We start from the raw sequence: 14121 nt of genomic DNA, 5'->3' as shown, positions 1-14121 counted from the left end.
GGAGAGGAGAAGGGAAAGAGGGAGGAAAACATGAGGGATCAGGAAGGTAGAAGGAGAGCATGGAAAGAGTTACCTTAATAGAAGGAGCCATTATGGAGTTAAGGAGAAACCTAGCACTAGGGAAATTCTCAGGAATCAACAAGGATGAGGCCAACTAAGAATCTAGGCAATAGTGGAGAAGGTATCTTAAATGCCCTTCCCCTATAATGAGATCGATAACTACCTTAAATGCCATCCTAGAGCCTTCATCCAATAGCTGATGGCAGCAGAAGCAGAGATCAACAGCTAAGCACTGAGCTGAACTCCTGGAGTCCAATTGTAGAGAGGGAGGAGTGATAAACAAAGGAGTCAAGACCATGTTGGGGAAACCCACAGAAACAGCTGACCTGAGCAAGTGGGAACTCAGAGACTCCAGACTGGCATCTGGGGAACCTGCATAAGACCAAACTGGGCCTCTTGTTGGGGGGCTTGGGCGGTCTATGGGCCCACTGGCAGTTCTTACTTGGTGCATCCCCTGTGGAGGAATAGTCCCTCAGTCTAAATACATGGAGGAGGGCCTAGGTCCTGCCCCAAATGATGTGACAGACTTTGGTGATTCGCCATAGGAGGCCTCACCCTCTCTGAGGAGTGGATGGGGAGATGGGGAAATTGTGGAGACTGGGTGGACAGAAGAGAGAGGAAACTGGGATTGGTATGTAAAATAAGATTGTTTTTTAATTTAAATTTAAAAAGTTAATTCTTTGAGGAAAAAAAGGTTTATCTTAGCTTACAATTCCAGGTTGTAGCCCCTCGCTACAGGACAGTCACAACGGCAAGAGCTTGAGATAGCTAGTCAATCACATCCACAGTCAGGAGACAGAGGGGGATGAATTCATGCATGTATGCCTGTGATCAGCACGCCTTGTCCATTCTTTTACAGCTCAGGATCCCCTGTATAGGGAATGGTGCCACCTAAAATGGATGAGTTTTCCTACAATAACTAACATAATCCAGATAATTCCCAACAAACATGTCCAAAAGCCTTTCTCCTACACTGAAATTCCATCTCACCACAAAGCAACAGGCAACAAGAAAATGTGTAACAACAAATGCTGGAGAAGATATGGACAAAACTCCAACCCTTACACACTGACAGTGGGGATGTGGCCATAGTCCAGTCACTACAGTTGTTAATGTGGAGATTTCTAAAAGATAAATAAACAAGAGTAGATCTTCACTATGGCACAGTTGCACCTGTCCTGGAACTCCCTGTCAACACTTCAGAGATGCTTGCCCATCAGTGTTTCTTACAGCACTGCTCATAGTCAAAAAATTGCATAAATTAAATGCGGTACGCACAAAATGGAATGTCTTCAGCTATAAAGAACAAAGTTATAGCATTTTTTAAAAATGAATAAAACTGGAGATAATCACATTAAGCAAATTCAGCCAATCTCAGAAAGGTAAATATCTTATGTTTTCTCTTGTTTGTGGTCCCTAGATTTTATATAACATATATTATATATATATGTATATATGTATATATATGGGTATATGACATACAATTAGAAATAAACTGTCTAGGGAAATGAGGGAGACTATGGAGAGGAAGGAAGGATAGGAAAGGGAAGGTTATAAGGTTATGAGGAGAACGTGTTCAATATACAGCATATCCATGTATAAGGCATAAAGAATAAATTAAAATTGATAAATAGCAGGACAAAAAATCCTAAAGAAGAAATACAAATACACAAATATATAAGGAACCAAGTTGGCATTACTAGTCACCTAAGAAAGGCAAAATAAAACAGTAAGATAAAATGTTTTCATTAAAAAGTAAAACCAGGCATTTGTTTAGACATGATGACATAGTATCAAGGACACAGGGACATAGGTACTCAGATATGCTGTTGAGCAACCATGCAGCAGTGCCCATGAAGTGTACCTCTGCAATGTGTATTGAGGGAGGTAAATGTGGACACCACAACCAGGCTGCAGCATTTGTGGGTCTAAGACCGATCTCTATGGCTATTCAAGTCCTTAGCATAATAAGACAAGGTTTGCATATAATTTACATATCTTTCCTATACTCAAGTCCTTTCTAGATTACCTACAATACTTGATACAGTGTGAATATGTATTATAATACATTGCTTAAAGGATAATGATGAGGAAATGTACCTATGCATGTTCAGTTCAGGTGCAATTTTTCCAAGTATTTTAGTTGGTTTAATATGAAGATTCAGAGCACCCAGGTGCAGAAAGCACCTTTATTTCTTCTGGAAATGTGTCCTAAGGAGATAATTAGGGATACAGCATTTAGCCTCAAGAATGTTTGCTGCAGTACTGTTTTTTCATTGTTGTTTTATGATAAAAGTTGGAAATAATCTAAATCTCCAAAAGTGGTTAATAAATTATGTACACAGCATGCATTTATGCAAACACTAAAAGCATTGTAAAATACTTTTATTAATATAGGAAGATAGTCACAATATGTTAAGTACAAAAAAAGAAATGATTATAGGGGTTGGGGAGATGACTCAACAGTGAAAAGCATTTACTGCTTTTGCAGAAGACCTGAGTTCTACTCCCAAGACCCACATCACAAATACAACCATCTGAAACCACAGTTCCAAGGAATATGATGCCCTCTTCTGCCCCCCTTGGGCACATGGTGCTCATATATACATGCAGGTAAGCATTCATACACATAAAAGTAAACAAAAGAAAAAATGTCTTCTTTTAAAAACTGTATTATGTGAGGGCGGGATAAATAGCTCTGTCAGTAAACTATTTGCTGCACAAGCATGAAAACTTGAGTTCAAGGACCAACATAGACGTGAGTATGGCGGTGCACACCTGTAATTCCAGATCTGGGAAAGCAAAGGCCCCCAGGGCTCAGTGGCCAGCTGGCCTGGCCTGCCTGCTGACCTCCAAGTCCATGAGAGACTCCGTTCAGAAAACAAAGTTCTCTGGCTTCCTTAAGCACAGGTACACATATGTATGTGTACCTGTGCTTGTACACATATACATATGCACATATACATGCAAAATAAATATATATGTATACATGTATATAATGGTCTGATTTTACAAGTGTGAGGGTGTCGTGTGTATGTGCGTCTGTGTGTGTGTGTGTGTGTGTGTGTGTGTGTGTGTGTGTGTGTGTGTGTCAGGAGAGCTGGAAAGCAATGTGTCATTGTATGGATAGATGCTATCTCTAGGTGGATGTGTTATGCATAGTTTAAAGCTCTTTGCACCTGCCTGCATTTTCCGACTTTTCTGCAATAAGCCTTTGAAAGGCCATTTGAAAGCACACTCTTACCAGTGACTGAGGCAGAGTATTCCAGGTGGGAAACAGATGAGCAAAGTCACAAAAGCTCAGAAGTGAAGGTTGAGTAACAAAGACAGAGTGAAAACCCAGTCAGGTGGTAGAAGAGGAAGGGGCCCACTCCAGTGAGGCCTAGAAAAAGCACCAAAAACCACATGAATAAGAAAAATCCCCACTCAGCCGCGGATGCTGTACCCAGTCCACTGCTCGCCAGAGCAGAGGCTAGCCAGGTCCCTTAGAGAGCAAGGCAACTTCAGCACTCACAAGACGTCAACCTATGCTCCCTTCTCTGGTGCAGTGTTAGGCTCTGGGCACCCAAGGCTAAACTGAGTGGCCAAACAGCAGATGGCCATGTGGGTCTGATGCATGCTAGAGTCCTACAAGGGTGGCCTGATGGCTCAGGCCCACAGCAAAGTACTGTGTGATGTGATCAATTCCTTTTGGGCTTGGGTTTGTTTGGGGGTACACACGGGTGTGTGCGTGTATGTGTGTGTGTGTGTGTGAGAGAGAGAGAGAGAGAGAGACAGAGAGACAGAGAGACAGAGAGAGACAGAGAGAGACAGAGAGACAGAGAGAGAGAAAGAGAGAGACAGAGAGAGGTAAACCTTGGGTGTCTCTCTTAGTCTCACTCTGCCTTGTTTTTTTGAGACAGGAACTGAAACTTGCCTATTAGACTAGACTGGTTGACTAGCAAGACCCAGGGATCTGCCTGTCTCCACCCCTTTGAGCACTGGGATTCCACGTCATCACCATCATGCTTAGATTGGGGGAGAGGTGCATGTAAGGCAGATGTCAATCAACACTGTAAGATTGTAGGCTATCTTCCAATTTTCCTCAGTCTTATGTACTGAGATGTGATCTCCACACTTACCCTATCTTGGTGTGGCCATGATAACATGAGGCATTACTGAGGTGATGACTTTCTCATGACTAATGAAGGAACACGAACATGTATCCAGAAGAGTTCCTACTTTCATCATGAATCGTTGCATTGGCTACATCCTCTCCTCAAGTCTCTGGCCTTCAGCTGGTCCAGATTTTCCCAGTGATGCTGCCACTAGCTTAGAAACCACGTCTGCGAACCCCTGTCCCAGTGCTATTATTTCCAACATGGAAGAACAAACGCCTATGTGTGTAGTGGTCAGCAAACTACAGTTCTCCTGGGAAGCTCCATCCAAACAGCCCAGAAATAAGAACAAGTTTTAAACAGTTGGGGAGGTGGGTAAGCATTCCATGGCACTTAAAAAGTGTAGGAGGGCTAGAGAGGTGACTCTGTCTCCACAGCACCTGCCCTGCAAGCACAAAGACCTGAGTTTGATCCTCAGAGTCCAAATAGAAAAGCTGTCATGGCGGAGCATGCTTGTAATCCCAGAGATAATTAATAAAGGGGGAAGATTATCTTTTTTAATTGGCTGTAATCTCCCCCTTACTGTTTATATTCAAATGAAAGCAATTATAGGGCAGAAGCCTGCTGAGAAATCTGACAATTATATAAAATTAACATTAACAAGAGCTCAGATCAAACGTATTTATGAAAGCAGCCAGCCACATAATGAGGTGAAGGAAGAGGCAGGAGGATTCCTGGAGCTGCCTAATCAGCCAGTCTGGTCTACTGCATGAACTCCAGGCCAGTGAGCCATCCTGTCTCAAAATATAAGGCAGATAGTGTCTGAAGGATTCCTGAAATGTCCTCTGGTCTGCACACACACACACACACACACACACACACACACACACACACACACACACACGCTGTGGGATGTCCTTCTGTATGCTGTGAATATCTGTTTCCCTCCTTGGTTGATAAGTAAAGCTGAACTGGCCTATAGCCAGGCAGAGCAAAGCTGGGCAGGAAAGCCAAACAGAGATCCAGGGAAAAGGAGGGCAGAATAGAGGAGAGCAGCAGCCACCCATGGAGCAAGATACCAGAGCACAAGTAAGCCACAGGTCTCGTGGCAATATACAGATTAATAGAAATGATTTCATTTAAATGTAAGAGCCAGCTAGAAATAAGCCTGGGCCGTTGGTCAAACATTTATAATTAATATAAACCTCTGAGTGGTTATTCGAGAACTGGTGGGTGGGAGAAAAACCTCTATTTACACATATACAAATACACTCACATACATATACACACACACACACCTACACGCATACATATACACACATACACACAGACACACACAGTTTATGAAATTCGCATTTTAGCATCCATCAATAAAGGTTTACTGAAACAGATCTCGCTCTTTGGCTGGAACTTTGCATGTCACTTATATGAGGTCACCATGGAGAGAATGTGCAGGTTCAGAAGGCATACATCCCACAAATACGTGTCATGGAGGTCTTCACAGAAAAGGCCGTTTCTAAGATAAGAGCTTTATAGGACCCCCAAAGAGGAAAAGAAACAGCCACCCAGAGTCTGGTGCCTACACTCTTAGACCTGTGCGCTGGGTCCCTCTTAAGATGGATGTTTTGCCAAGAATAACAGTCTCTGTGTTTAGGTATTAGCACAACAAGAAAATAAAAGCTGGAGACAAAGCTCAATGGTTACAAGCACTAACTGTTTTTGCAGAGGACCCAGGTTCTACTCCCAGATTTATATCTGTCTGTCACTCCAGTTCCAGGGAGTCCAATGCCTTCTGGCCCCCACAGGCATTTATACATATGCAGTATATATAAACCCGTGCTGGCACACACACGTAAGCATAAATAAAAAGAAAGAAAGAAATCTTCACAAAATAAAACATTAAACAAAGAGAAAAGATACAGTTTTAAAATTGGATGTAATCTCTCCCTTTCTGTCTGTATTCAAATGTAAGCAATTATAGGGCAGAAGCCGGCTAAAAAGCATGACAATTTATACAAAATTAATGTAACAAGAGCTCTGAGAAAATGTATTTATGAAAGCAGCTACACAGCCAGACAGTCACAAATGGGAAGCCTTGGGGGGAGGGGACCTCCAAACCTTCGATTCTTAGTTGGTATTTCATTTTCGTTTGCATTTAAATGATTATGCATCTTGGGGCAAATTACTTCATGCTTTCTCTACCAGGAAAAGGGCAGAAGAAAAAAACTGCACACTTTGGAGGAAAATCTTTGTAAGAATCACAAAGTGATAAACGCCCCCAAGCCTGTTTACAGATGCAGGGGATGAGACAGAATTTTAATGAACTGTGCCACATAATCTAGTGGTTAATGAGCTGGAAGAACCTTTGTCAATGGCAGTGATTGCAAACTAACTCTTTCAACTTCAAGATCAATATGAGCATCCACAGCTCGGAGTTACCCCCAAAGGGCACTCTGGGGAGAGAAATGGTTGTCAGGGCTTGTGTGCTCTGCAGATCACAGCTGCAAGGCCACTGACTGCTCTGTGTGCCTCTTCTTGGGTTTAAGGCAAGACTTCAAACAGAGGAAGCCCACAACAGTTTGGAGACCAAACCACACAGCCTCTATGAAAAGCTGGTCCAAAAAGGATTGAATGACTCTAAAGATATCTCCCATTTTTTAGAAGCTCTGTGGGTTTGCTGCTAGTGTGAGCCACTGGGAAGGTGCCTAAGTCCCAGACAGTCTCGGTCCTTGATTTACAAAGATAATGGCAGTGGGCTGTGAACCCTGGGGAATTGTACAGAGACTTCAGCACCCTATCAATTCTGCCTTCCAGAAAAACTCTTAAAACTCTCTCTCTCTCTCTCCCTCTCTCTTTCTCTGTCTGTGTGTGTGTGTGTGTATGTGTAGTGTGTGTGTAGTGTGTGTAGTGTGTGTGTAGTGTGTGTAGTGTGTGTGTAGTATGTGTAGTGTGTAGTGTGTGTAGTGTGTGTGTGTAGTGTGTGTGTAGTGTGTGTAGTATGTGTGTAGTATGTGTATGTGTGTAGTGTGTGTGTAGTGTGTGTATGTGTAGTGTGTGTGTAGTGTGTGTAGTGTGTGTAGTGTGTGTAGTGTGTGTAGTGTGTGTAGTATGTGTAGTGTGTGTAGTATGTGTAGTGTGTGTGTGTAGTGTGTGTGTAGTGTGTGTAGTATGTGTATAGTATGTGTATGTGTGTAGTGTGTGTGTAGTGTGTGTATGTGTAGTGTGTGTGTAGTGTGTGTAGTATGTGTAGTGTGTGTAGTGTGTGTGTAGTATGTGTAGTGTGTGTATGTGTGTAGTGTGTGTGTAGTGTGTGTGTAGTGTGTGTAGTGTGTGTGTAGTATGTGTAGTGTGTGTATGTGTGTAGTGTGTGTGTGTAGTGTGTGTGTAGTGTGTGTGTAGTGTGTGTAGTGTGTGTGTAGTATGTGTAGTGTGTGTATGTGTGTAGTGTGTGTGTGTAGTGTGTGTGTAGTGTGTGTAGTGTGTAGTGTGTGTGTAGTGTGTGTGTGGTGTGTGTGTAATGTGTGTGTAGTGTGTAGTGTGTGTGTAGTGTGTGTGTGTAGTGTGTGTGTAGTGTGTGTGTAGTGTGTGTGTAGTGTTGTGTAGTGTGTGTGTAGTGTGTACTGTGTGTGTGTGTGTGTAGTGTGTGTGTGTGCACTAAGGACAGACAACAGCCTCAGCTGTCATTCCACACATGCCACCTCATTTTGACACAAACCCCCCCCGTTTTTACGATTCACACACCAGGCCCACTGGCCCCCAAGCTTCCAGTTCTTCTGTCTCCACCTCTCATCTGCTTGTACTAGAATTAATAGACTCTTGCTTTTTGTGTTCAGCTTTTTATGTGGGCTTTGGGAAGCTGAACTCAAATCCTCACTCTATGCAACAAGCCCTTTTGCTAACTGAGCCCTTTCACTAGCCCCATAATAACTCTCTTGCCTGCTCTTTTTAGTGTTCAGGCTCAAGACAGACACTCTTCCTATGAGGCCTGGGTTTTGTAATTACATTCTCTCTGTCTATTATCCAGAGTGATCACTAAGGTTGTCACTATGGTCACTATGGTACTAACACTATCAGATATAAAAGATCCCAAGTAGACAAGACCTGTCTTTCAACAGCATTTGTTGAGCTCAACAAATACACACACCACATACATACATCACACACACATATATATCACATACACACACATCACACATACATATACATCACACACACATCACACAATACATGTCACATACATATACATCACACACATGCACATCAAACACACACATCACACATGCACACACATCACACACACATATATATTACACACATACACATCACATACATATACATCAGAGAGAGAGAGAGAGAGATCTGAGACTTTTAAAGGCCTTATTTCATGTTAAGTGGCCAGAAAATGTATTTCAGGTGAAGAGCAATAAGCTTACATGCCACTTATCGCTGGTACTTAAGTAGATGAAGAGATTTCCCCACACCATCCTCCAATACTCTGTCTTGGACTTTACCTGAAGCTATTTCTGCTGCACCTATATTTCACCCACTAAGTTTCTCTCTGATGTCAAGGTATGAGACTTTTAGCAAAATCCACAATAAAACAGTTTGGGGGCAGAAAAATATCACAAAGCATGAAAAGTTTAAAGTTGTCCTGAATGTTGTATTGAGGAAATCACTGCAGGCAATCCCATTCCATCAATGGAAATCTCCAATTGACTGTCACCAAGACATGGGAAAAATGTTTAGGCATGTGGCCCTGCATAGAGAATGGAGAATTGGGTATTCTAGGAAATTTGGGATTCCTAAGAACACCCAGCAATAATTCTTATGTCTTATTCAGTTTACTTGGACTACAAAGATTGAATACATTCCCTGTCCTTGAGGAGTTTACAGTCTACCAAAGAGACAGGCTTGCATGTAGGTAGTCATGATAGCAGTTTTAAAGATGAAATCAGAGGAGCAGCACGCAGGTAGGTAGAGTTAGGAAAGGAGCTAACAAAATTACCTTTCAGAAATGAACCTCATTGGGAGACTGGACCTCAGGATCATGGAAGCTATGATTGGGCCTTGAGGTGGGAGAACATTATAACACATTATACCAGTATGAATGGAGACTTAAAGAAAAATAGAGATTTCACTGCAATGCCTGGAAATAAAAGGAGAGATGGGGGAGGGAGAGTGGAGAAGGAGGGAGAGAGAGAGAGAGAGAGAGAGAGAGAGAGAGAGAGAGAGAGAGAGAGAGAGAGAGAGAGAGAGAGAGAGAGAGAGAGAGAGCTGCTGTGGACAGGATGGTGGGGAGGTCAGAAGGGCCATCAGATAAATTCTCTGAACAGGGAAGAAAATCAGCTGCTGGAGGTTCCACAGCTCGTGTTTAGTCTAGGAGAACCTATGCGACGAGGAACGTGGAGGACCCAGGTACTGGGTTAAACCATAAATTAGAGGCTGTGAAGACACAGCACAGCATGGCTTCTGAACTCTATCTTACAAGGAGTACCCTGATTTATTCAAGCTGTGGGATCTGGACCCTCAGAGTGACCAGTGTCTTTAAGGGTGGACCACACCCTAACAAAGGAGGAATGAATGTGTTTCTATAAGCGGTTGTTGTGGTTCTGATGCGGTCTGTCCCCAATAGGTTTGTGTGCTAGAGGCATATGGTTCAAATGAGGTGACGCTGAGATGTGAGGGACCTTTAAAAAGGAGGACAGTTTTTTCCTCATCACATGATAGTGTCTTGAACTTTGCCTCAGAAGCTGTGGCAACTACAGCAGACCACTACAATACTAGTCAAGTCTGTGATGGCACTGGAGTTAATGACACTTCCTAGTAGGTGGAGGACTGCACGGTCAGGAGACCCTCACCTGAGAGTCCAGCTGTTCCCCCACCCCTTGCTCAACTGCAAATGATCTTGGGAAATGCTAGATACACAAAAAGTGGAAAACTAATTGAACGATGGACCCTATGGCGTGGCTTCAATGAGGATGCCACACATTATGAGGTGGGATCTTGTGGTGATGCAGCTGTTTGGGGTCTCCCATGATGTAAAGAAGACTTAAGAAATGCATTGCTCTCAATAAGTTGAACTTTAATGAAATTACCTTTTAGACTGTCATTGGTGCCCATGTGAAGTGAATGAATGTCTGGTGAATCTCTTCAGGAAAAGTTAATGAAACAAACCAGGGAGCGAGGCCTTCTGAAACGATTGACGCTGTCTTTAGATGAATCTGTTTCACCAAATGCGTTTGTATGAAGACTGCTGTGTGGTTCAATGAGAATGCTCTCCCTCAGCTCATGCATTTGAACACTTGGTGCCCAGCTGGTGCTGCCACTTGCGGAAATCAGGGGACCTTTAGGAGGTGGAAAATATGCCACTGGGGACACGCTTTGAGAATGTATAGAATTCTCACTTCTGACTCGCCCTGTGTACTTCCTGTGTGTGGTGAAGATGTGAGCTCTCGGCTCCTTGGTCCCGCCACCATGCCACCTTGTTGCCATGCTGCTCTGCCATTATGAACGCTAATGTCCTGGAACCATAAGCCATAAGCTTTCCTCCTTATGCTGCTTTTGGTCATGGTATTTTATTACAGCAACTTAAACGTAACTAATACACAGTGAGCCTGGGGCTGAGGAGATGACTCAGTGGATAAGCGTGCTTGCTACAAAAGCCTGAGAACCTGGGCCTGGGGATCCCCAGAACACATATACAGCATATGCATCTGTAACCCAGCACTGAGGAGGGTGGACACCACATACAGACGGACCACTGGCGCTTGCTGGCTAGCAGCTTAGCCAAAAGGAGGGAGCCCTAAGTTCAAAAAGACATCCTGTATCCAGGGAATGAGAAAGGGACAATGCCTATTGTCTCTGCATTTGGGTGCATGGGCACATGTGCCCTCGCAGGAGAATGCATACAGAGAGGGAGCCAGACAGTGACCCTGACCTCCTCACCACCTCCTCCTCATCTCACCACCTCTTCTCTCTCTTTGCACACAGTCCTCCACAAGGCCCCCTGCCATGATGCAACCAAAGCAGCCTCATCAGAAGGCCACCGCCCATTGGACTTTCCCTTTTCAAAACTGTAAATGAACCTCTTTGCTTCATAAAGTACCTGTACCTGACCTCAGATGCTGTAGTAGAGCAACACAAAGAACAGATTCAACAGTTTACAGATGAATCCCAGAAATACATTGAGGCACACCTCTACTTTTAGAAGATCACACACACACACACACACACACACACACACACACACACATACACACACACATACCAGCAGCCTGCCTGAATGAGGGAAAACTAGGAATACAACTAGAATTCTATAGAAAGAGGTTGTGGTGGTTAATTTTTTGCCAACCTGATACAACCCAGAGTTACCTAGAAAGAGGGATCCTCAATTGAGGAATTGCCTCCACCAGACTGTTCTGAAGGCAAGTCTGTGGATCATTCTTTTTGACTGATAACTGATGTGAGATGTCCCAGCTCACTGCAGACAGTACCATCCCTGGGAAGGTGGACCTGAGCTATATAAAAAGGCAACTAGAGAGAGCAAGCCAAGAAGCAGTGTTCTCCATGGTCCTTGCTTCAATTCGTGCCTCCAGATTCCTGTCTTGAGTTGGCATCCCTCAGTAATACACTTACAGTGGCCTGTAAACCAAATAAACCCTTTCTTCCCTGGTTGCTTTGGGTCATGGTGTTTATTATAGTAACAGTACATGCCATAAAACAAACATGGACTCATCTTACATAGAGAGATTTTTGAAGCCATAGGCGTATCTGTATCTATGAGTATAATTCTCCTTGGATTTGGGGGTAAGGGAAACAAGATTTTTCAAGTCTGATTCATAAGTAATTGCAGTCTGTGACATGGGTGCCATTTCATGCATGAAGTAAAGCTAGAAGACTCGGGATATTTAGGTTCAAAGATTAAAAGAAAAAAATGAAATTAATAAACTAGACCACAAAGCATAATTGCCTCACCGTTTCCTCTCCCTGCAGAGACCCCTTTTCTGGACCTACCTGAGATCTTTATAACAGACACTCTGCTGGTATCACCATGGAGGGGTTCATGCAAGACATTGCTCCCTTCTGATGTGGATCCAAGATGGGATGCTTTGTGGGGGAGCAGATGTCTGCTAACTAATCCAATCTGAGCTCTCCCTGGAGCATCCCTGGTAGGACCCTGGGAAGATCTGCCTGCTCTCAGAGCCATAAGCTAATGCTCCATCAAACAGCCACACCACGCTGCACACAAAACAGCAGTCCACTTAAAGATAAACAAAAGCAGAGGTGAGCAACAGAGGGCAAAGGTCGAGTTCTTTGTCAAGGTCTGCACTAAAGCCATAGCAACAGAACTAATTCAAACTGAAGAGAAGATCATGCTGCTCTCTGGGCCTCTCTCTCTTTCTCTCTCTCTCTCTTTCTCTCTCTCTCTCTCTCTCTCTCTCTCTCTGTGTGTGTGTGTGTGTGTGTGTATGTGAGAGAGAGAGAGATTGAGAGAGAGATTGAGAGAGAGATGTGAGATGTGTGTTGCATGCATGCATGTGCATCTGTGTGTCTGTCCGTCTAAGTGTATTCGTGGGCATATAGGTGCCCTTGTGTATGCAAGTGTGTGCATGTGCGATCCAAAGACAACATCAAGCATCATCCATCCTGAGGGTTTCATTTTGCTTTTACATGCAGAGTCCCTCACGAACTCAGACCTCACAACTAACCGATGAGACCCAGGAATCTGCCTATTTCTGCCTTCCCAGTAGGACTGGGATTACAGGTGTGCACTACCACACCTGGAAGTTCTTAATGTGGGTTCTGGAGATTGAACTCAGGCGCTCACGTTAGCAAAACTTTACTGACTGAGCCATCTCCAGCCCCTATATTAACAACTTTATGGGAAATGATGATATCTTAGTCTCTCACCTTTGGTTCTAGTTTAGAGTTCTCTCTAGCTTTCTAAGCTGCTAATTCCTTCCTCTCCCTGTCTGCATCTACTCCATACCCAGCCTCTCACCAGGTCAATGCCAAAAACAATTTTTTATCAATACCTGGGCTGTGAAGTCCTCCACAGAGAGAAATCCATGGAAAGAATAGCCACTGCCTTCAGAGAACTCACTAGAGAGAGAACTTTGCAGAAAAGCAGAGGTTAGGCATGCATGAGGAGCACAAAACACAAACTGTGTACTCCAGAGTGTGGACAAGCAGGACCTGAACAGTCCAGACTGTTCTTGCAATCCCACAGCTATTCCCTGCACATTGAAGCTAGTCCTCCTGGAGGGAAGCAGGAAATGCATAAGACTCAAGAAGTAAATGAAACACATAAGGCCCCAGAAGTAAACAAAACTTACAAGTTCCCCGAGCTCCTAGAACTGATGGGATCAAAGGGCCTCTCTCCAAGCTTATGAACTCGGGAAGCAATGGCTGCCATGAGGAGACTGTGTCGGCAGAGCTGCCAGCAGGTTGGTCAGAGGGATGTAGGGATGCAGATTTGTGAGTCATCACTCCTGCACCTGCCTCTGAGTCACCCATGCTCCTCTTGTAACCTGTCACCTGTTCTCCTGTGAGGAACCCCAGTTAGCTCGCTGCTTTTCCAAGCTAGAACTGAGTGGAATTGTTTCTGTGGTATGAGTGAGTAGGTGTTTGGTCATTAATCCCTAGGGAAAGTCACACCACAGCATGACATATGTATAATATAGAGGGAGCAGCTGTTCTGAGAAGGGGCTAGAGAAAGGAGAAGTGGCTGGCTGTCGAAGCAGGAGCCAGCAGCACATGATGCATCTGCTGAGCCAAAAAAAAAGTCCATCTTCATAGGGAAGTCAATCAAATCCCAGAATTGACTTTTAACTTGGAGATTTGCATTTCCAGAGAACATCTTGGCATCAGTAGGGAGGCCAAGGAGAGGTGGAACAACCTAGAGGCGAGTTCTGAAACAGCCATGATGGTGATGGTGATGGTGATGGTGATGGTGATGGTGATG

The 14121-nt window shown here is 43.9% G+C and overlaps 1 long non-coding RNA gene across 2 annotated transcripts in view; it reads right to left on the bottom strand.

The window, feature by feature from the left end:
* LOC121136938 overlaps positions 1-13659 on the bottom strand; it is a 132721-nt gene extending 119062 nt beyond the window's left edge. For both annotated transcript variants that reach the window (XR_005874126.1, XR_005874127.1), the window contains exon 1: positions 13493-13659. This is a non-coding gene — a long non-coding RNA (uncharacterized LOC121136938). The remainder of the gene's footprint in view (positions 1-13492) is intronic.
* Between the last annotated feature and the right edge of the window lie 462 nt (positions 13660-14121).

The sequence above is a fragment of the Mesocricetus auratus genome, unplaced genomic scaffold (assembly GCF_017639785.1).
Source record: "Mesocricetus auratus isolate SY011 unplaced genomic scaffold, BCM_Maur_2.0 Super-Scaffold_100676, whole genome shotgun sequence".
Classification (NCBI taxonomy): domain Eukaryota; kingdom Metazoa; phylum Chordata; class Mammalia; order Rodentia; family Cricetidae; genus Mesocricetus; species Mesocricetus auratus.
This window is presented reverse-complemented; position numbering and strand designations above follow the sequence as displayed.